This window comes from Lolium rigidum, chromosome 2 (genome assembly GCF_022539505.1).
Source record: "Lolium rigidum isolate FL_2022 chromosome 2, APGP_CSIRO_Lrig_0.1, whole genome shotgun sequence".
In the NCBI taxonomy this organism is placed as follows: domain Eukaryota; kingdom Viridiplantae; phylum Streptophyta; class Magnoliopsida; order Poales; family Poaceae; genus Lolium; species Lolium rigidum.
In genome coordinates this window covers 43,634,863-43,641,784 of record NC_061509.1, presented here as the reverse complement: position 1 = coordinate 43,641,784, position 6,922 = coordinate 43,634,863, and the positions used below count along the sequence as shown (strand labels likewise).

At 56.7% G+C, this 6,922-nt stretch overlaps 1 pseudogene; it reads left to right on the top strand.

The window, feature by feature from the left end:
- The first annotated feature begins 4,860 nt into the window (after positions 1 to 4,860).
- Positions 4,861 to 5,968, top strand: LOC124689620 (annotated as a pseudogene).
- Positions 5,969 to 6,922: the final 954 nt, after the last annotated feature.

The window sequence follows — 6,922 nt, the reverse complement described above, 5'->3', positions numbered from 1 at the left end:
CTCGTCTTCGAGTTCCAGTTCCCGGCGGCGCCTCTCCTCCACCACCGCTCTCCTCCTCATCTTCTCGTCCACCACAATGCCGCCGAAGGGGACGACGAGGAAGCCGCGGGCGAGGAAGGAGCGGCCGCCGGGCATGACGAACGCACAGTGGGCGGCGGACGAGAAACGGCGCGACATCGAAACAAGCTGCAGGGCGGCGAGGGTGAAAAAAGCCGCCGCTAAGAGGGCGGCGGAGGCGGCCCAGGAGGAGCAAGCGAGGAAGATGAGCATGGCCTTCAGCGGCGGCGGCGGCGGCGGCGGCGGCCGCTCCATGTTCCCCGGCCAATGGCCGGCGCAAGGTACAAGCAGTTCCCCGTCGTCCTTCTCCCCTACGATGTACTCGCCGTCGACGACTGCCATGTTCGAAGAGGGCACCTACGTCCAGCCGTCCAGGTTCACGCCGTCGCCGTCCGAGCTTGACATCGACGGCAGCGGCGGCCAGTTCGAGGGCACCTCGCCGGTCATGCGACGAGGGCCGCTCCCGTTCGGTGCCCCGTTCGGTGCGACGCCGGCGCCGAACGATGAGGCGATCCACGAGATGATCACCTCCGGCTCCGCCGCCGCCGCTGCGAGCCCGAGGTTCTTCATGGACGCCGCCGCCGCGAGCCCGGGGTTCTTCACGCAAGAGGAGGCGAGGGCGACGGCAGCCGTGGCAGCGCGCAAGGATCAAGTGGAGGATGTTGCCGACGGAAGCCAAGCCGTCGAAGAACAAGAAGACGAAGAACCTGGAGAGACAACTCAAGCCGACGTCAACCCGTCGAAGGGGAAGAAGAAGAGGAAGAAGGACTCGCCGCCTGCCGAACCGCGTATCAAATGGACGTCGAAGGAAGAGGAGTGCCTCGCCGAAGCTTGGATGACCGTGTCCATGAACGGCATAATCGGTGCCAATCAGTCGTTCGACACCTATTGGCTTCGAGTGAAGCGGGCGTACGAGGAACGCAAACTCGTCGATCCCTACTTCAACAAGACGAACATGAACGTGTACCGGGGAGACAAGGCAATGGCCACCCATTGGGGGATCATGCAGACGGCGTGCAGCAAATGGCACGGCGTACAGGAGGAGATCGCGAAAGTGCCGATCAGCGGCCATGACTTGGAGCAAAAGGTATGCTCCGTCGACCCTGCATCACCGAGGTATATCGTCGTTAGCTGACCCGTTTCGCCGTGCTCTTTTTTCCCAGCTGCGCCGAGCTTTGGACATGTACACGGACGACACCGGCCTGCGGTTCAAGTTCCTCAACGTCTACGCCCGCCTCGAGCACCTGCGAGAAGTGGAGGAAGTTCGCACAACCCTCTCGAAGAGCAAGACCGAGCAGTACAACCCCGACGCGCCGGCGGCTTGCGCGTCGGAAGGGCGCCCGAACTCGGCCGAAGAAGGCCGAAAGAGCTCAAACGGACGGACGGTCCCGCCGACAAGATGCAGGCGTCGATCGACAAGTGCTTGGCCGACTTGAGGTCGCACGCCGACGGAAGGCACGACAAGTTCGACGGCAGGTGGCGGGAGATGCTCGCCAACCAGGGCGCCCGGATCGCACTGCTGAAGACGACGGCGGCGGCGAAGAAGAGGAATACAGACTTGGCGTTCCTGATGGGCGGCGGCGACATGGAACTGATGGACGACGAGACGAGGAATTGGTACCGGGCCCACCGCAGCGACATCCTCCGAGCCCCTCCGGCCAGGTCCTTCGTCGTCTCCACCGGCTCCTACCTCCTCTACCTCACCATCTACCTCGTCGACTGCGGCTGCGTCGGCGTCTACTGTCGCTGCTTCCTCGCCGGCCGCCGCCGCCGCCCGGCCACGGCGTGCGAGGAAGCTGGTCCGTCGGACACCGCCGTGCCGGCCGGGACTGCCGACGAGCCTCGTCTCCGTGTAATTTCCCTCCGATCGCCGATCTGTGGCTGATCCTTTTGCTCGTTTTGCCGATCAACTGGCCGTGCTTGTAGCGCGGGACGGCTATTTGTTTGAATCTAAACTCTATCCGCCGAACGCCGGGTGGACGACTGGAAATACGGTACTCCCCACGACTTAATTTCATCCAATCCGGCGGTAGTTTCGTCCGGATTTGGGCGTGGGGAGCCCCAACGGCTGGGGATGCTCTTAGCCCCAATCTAGAGAACAGGTCAACCTCAAATGTGCCAGTATGTAGCGCTACAAGTTGAGCTGACTTTTTAACCACGCATGAAAAATGACTTAGTGCTCATTATTTTCAGCTAGGAAAAACCACTTAGTACCCAGTTACCTAATCGGCTAATCCAATAAATCTAACTAATTCTTCAGGCCTAACAGCAGTAGTATGGACCCCTTACTAGTCCAGTGAGGCTCCAACGACACAACAATGCCGAGGTGGCGAGCGGTTCAGTTCGTGAGAGTGCCCACGCAGCGACGGCTATCAGCGGGGGACTCAGAAGGGCCAGCGGGGCATACGCAGTTGCATAAGCAAGCCGAGCCGAGTCACCAAAATCTGGCTAGCGTTGAACAATTTATCAATCTGTGTGTCCTGTACTTCCGTGTTGAACAAATTGTGAAACTTCACGTTTTCTCCATTAGATTTATTATATTTGTTGACTTTTAATACCCATTATCAACAATCGGCCATTGATGGAAGACACTACTAGCTCTCGCTTTCTTCATCGCCGATGATTTTCATCATGGCCTGGTTTTATAGATGGAGGAAGGCCTGCGATTCCGAGCGGGAAACAGATGGATCTTGGGATGAGCGCCGGGATGAATGGCAGACATGGTTACATCACGGATTGGTGACGTGAAGTGTGGAGCGGAGATCTCGCATATTATTAAGCAAACAATTTGAGACACGGTTTAAAGGAGGGGATTGGATGGCATGCGAATGCGACCGGACGGATAGTTAATGACCTGCCTTCCGTGGGTTACATACAACAAGTAGTAGGCGGTAATTTTGCCGGCTTGACCGTGCGCGCGAGGCAACATGGTAGGTAGTAGGATGGATCGACACGGTTGCAGCAATACCTGTTTTAGGATGCCTTTTGAGCAACACATGGCGCTCAATGGGTGAAATCTGGGCTGTACAATATTCAGAACAATTTTAGTGGAACTACAAGACTATCTGCTTTGACGATATTGCTATCCCTGCAAGTACGGGCCTGCCATAATGTTAAGTTGCGATAAAAACTCTGGACCCTGAATTGCGTAAAAGTTTTGGCTAGAATCAATTGGCTTAATCTTGAAACTACTGGGACCCGATTTAGGGAGATAAATCGGGAGAGAAATAGAAAGGGGACTCCACATCGCCGTCCGGCCACACGTAGTTTTCTCTCCGGCGGCATCGTGGCCTGCCGTCCCGTCGCCAAGTGCAAGGAGGAGATGGAGAGGACGAGGCCGAACGAGACGACGGAGAAGGGTGATCCCCACCAGTACTAGTTTGTCAACGTCAGGCCATGTTGTTGCGTCGAGCCAGGAGGTACGTGCATAGAGCTGCTAATAAGGATTGAGAGGAGATGTTTGGACCGATCGATTTCTCTATATGTTTTTTTTCCCTGATCGAAAGATCTGATTACTTTCTTGACGGTGATGTTTCGATCGACCGATTTCCCAATCTGTTTTTTTTCTTGTTCTTTTGTTGGCGGTGAGAAGCAGCTACATAGCAGCAGCAGGCAACAAAAACAAAACTTTGAACCTTTTGCAAGTTTGTACAGATTGACGGTAAAACTTTTTGCAAAATCTTAGGGATGTCTATCAGCGCCGACCGGTTTCTCCATCAGCTATGCGAATGTGCGAGCTGGAGAAAGAACGGATTTGTCCTTGGTTTAGCGAGACAGGTCGGGAAAGAAATAGAAAGGGGACGCCGGAGATTTCTTTATGGAATGGATGGATCACGGCCGCCGCGATCCGGAGCATGGTGGGCTCCCCTCCCCTCCCGTCCCGTCGCCAAAGTCCAAAGTCATAAGTCACGGCACGCGCTGCCGCTCGCGGCGGCGACCATGGCCTTCTTTTATAGATTGAGGAAGGGTCCGTGTTTGTTTTTCCGAGCGGGAAACAGATGGATTTTGCGGTTGTTGCGAACTGAACCGCGCGGGGTGGACGGCAGAGAAGGGTAGCTGCACGGATCGGTGACGTGGACTGGCGCTAGCGGAGATGTCGCAGATAGATTAATTAAGCAATCAATCGCCATGAGACGCGCGCGCGTGGTTTGGAGGAGCGGATTATTAGTAGATGGCATGCCTGTGATTGTTGGCCGCGGCAGCGCAGGATTTCCGCATCTTTGGTGGGCCGCATTGTACGCAGCAGGCGCGCAACGTATTTTTGGTCGCCCGCGAGGATTAGCATGCATTGCCATAGTACGCGAAGAAGCATTGACATAGTACGGCATTTTTTTTTTTTTTGGTTTGATTTGCGCAGGACGCAGCATGGCGTGGCGCGGCGCGGCGCGTAGTAGCGACGATTAGCGGCTCGGGATGTTTCCTTGGTTCCGATGAATTAACGCCCGCGTATCAGAGCCTTTGCGTTCGGGTCCGTTGACCATGTGCGACGTTGGCGCGTGAGGAGGCGCGTGAGCCGAGCCGAGCTGGCGAAGCAGCAATCCCGCGCCGATCCTCCAATGCGCGCGGGGACTTGGACCGATGGGGGTTGTCCAGCTCGCCTCCCAGCCCGCCTGTGAGCTTGGTCCCTCCTCCCTTTTCCCCCTTACCCGTTCACCCCACATGTCCCGGTCAGATCATGCCTCGTCCAGTTTCTACCATACACGAAAAAGCGAAAACAAAACTGCCACCAAATTACAACCAACTAGAGCGCCCAAACGACAAGAGCGAGCGAGCTGCCTACCGGCAACACCCAGCGCGCCATCCATGGCTACGCAGCATGAGCGGCAGCGGCAGCAACCGCTGCACATCCTCTTCTTCCCTTTCTTCGCGCCCGGGCACCTCCTTCCGGCCGCCGACGTGGCCGCCGTTTTCGCCGCCGGCGGCGCGAGCTGCACCATCCTCACCACGCCCGTCAACGCCGGCATCATCCGCCCGGCCGTCGACCGTGCCAACGACGGCGGCTCCGGAACAGTCGATATCGCCCTGATGCCGTTCCCCGACGTGGGGCTCCCGCCGGGCGTCGAGAACTACATGGCCCTTACCACGCTCCAGGTAGACTGCCGCGCCAAGTTCATGCGAGCCGTGCAGCTGGTCCGCGAGCCATTCAGCCGGTTCCTGGCCAACAACCGCCCCGTCGACGTCGTCGTGTCCGACAGCTTCTTCAGCTGGTCCGCGGACGCCGCCGCGGAGCACGGCGTTCCGCGGCTCGTGTTCACTCCAGTGTGTTCGCGCGGTCCTGCAACGAGACCATGCTGCGCAGCAACCCATTGGAGACGATGACGGCAAATGAGGGCGATCCTGAAGCTCTCCTTTCGCTGACGGGGCTGCCGCACCGCGTCGAGCTGCGCCGGAGCCGGATGATGGACCCCGAGAAGCAGCCGGGGCGTGGGCGTTCTACCGGAGCAACAACGCCGCCGACCAGAGGAGCTTCGGCGAGGTGTTCAACAGCTTCCACGAGCTGGAGCCGGACTACGTGGAGCACTTCCGGACGACGCTCGGCCGCCGCGCGCTCCTTGTGGGGCCGGTCGCCCTCGCCACCAGGGACATGGCTGGGAGCGGCGCCAACGTCAACGCCGACGTTAACAAGGACTGCTGTCTGCGGTGGCTAGACACGAAGCCGGCCGGCTCGGTGGTGTACGTCTCCTTCGGCACGGCAACACGTTTCTCGCCGGCGGAGCTGCGCGAGATATCCCGCGGCCTCGACCTCTCCGGCAACAACTTCGTGTGGGCTATCGGTGCCGGCGAAAGCACCGAGTGGATGCCTGAAGGCTTTGCCGAGCTGACGGCAAACATCGGCAACAGCCGCGGCTTCATCATACGAGGTTGGGCGCCGCAGACGCTCATCCAGCACCATGCACAACACAAATATTAAACATCTAAACTGGACCATGCACAGCATGTGCATAACTGCATATTAACCACAAATGCACTGTAGACATATCAACAAACATGCGAATACAAGTTTTCCGTTCCATCACCCAAATTTGGACCTAACAATGTAGCAAGATTTCTCACCATGTCACCTATATGATATTATTACTGCAAACATCACAGTTTCATTTCTGGAAATATTAAAAGGCCGAGACCCCATACAGGCTACAGCCATACAAACTCACACTACTAACAAGCAGAAACAAAGCACTAGTTAAGATCATCTTGTAAGCCCATTCCACCAGAGTTAAGATGGCAACTGCCCCAAATAAACGACTTCATGCACATACATCACAGGTCCAAAGTGGCATTTATAGGGCATACACGAAACTTACCATTGCACAACTGCAGATCATCAGGAGCCAAGTAGAAGCAGCAAGCAAAGACATGGAGTCTGTCTCAGTTGTCCTTGGGTCCTCCAGATTCCAAGTAGTGCAGCTACTGGTCGTCCTCCTTGTCCTTGAAGAACAACACATGGTCAATTACAACACTATAAAATCTGCTCTTGGCCATTCCATACATAGAAAAATACTGAATCCACATCAATCAATCCCACATGCAAATACTAGCTTTGCTTTCCCTGAGCCAGATTTGAACATGGCCACATAACCATTTTTTTGAGAAATCAACGGGGGGCGATTTGCCCACCTGAACTCGTATTTTCATCAAAAAAATTGTAATACATGAGCGACGCCAGGGGAGGCTGCAACCAGCATTCCTGGGGTCTGGGGCGGCATACCGCGCCCAGGATAGGGGGAGAGGGGAATACAAAGGGGGGAGATCTGGAGAAGCTAGGAGATGTACTGGCACCAGGCCAACAGGGGGCTTGTGTCTATTCTAGCTGAGGCGCGGACGACCCATAAGCGGAGGTGGTCAACGACCATAGCGATCACCC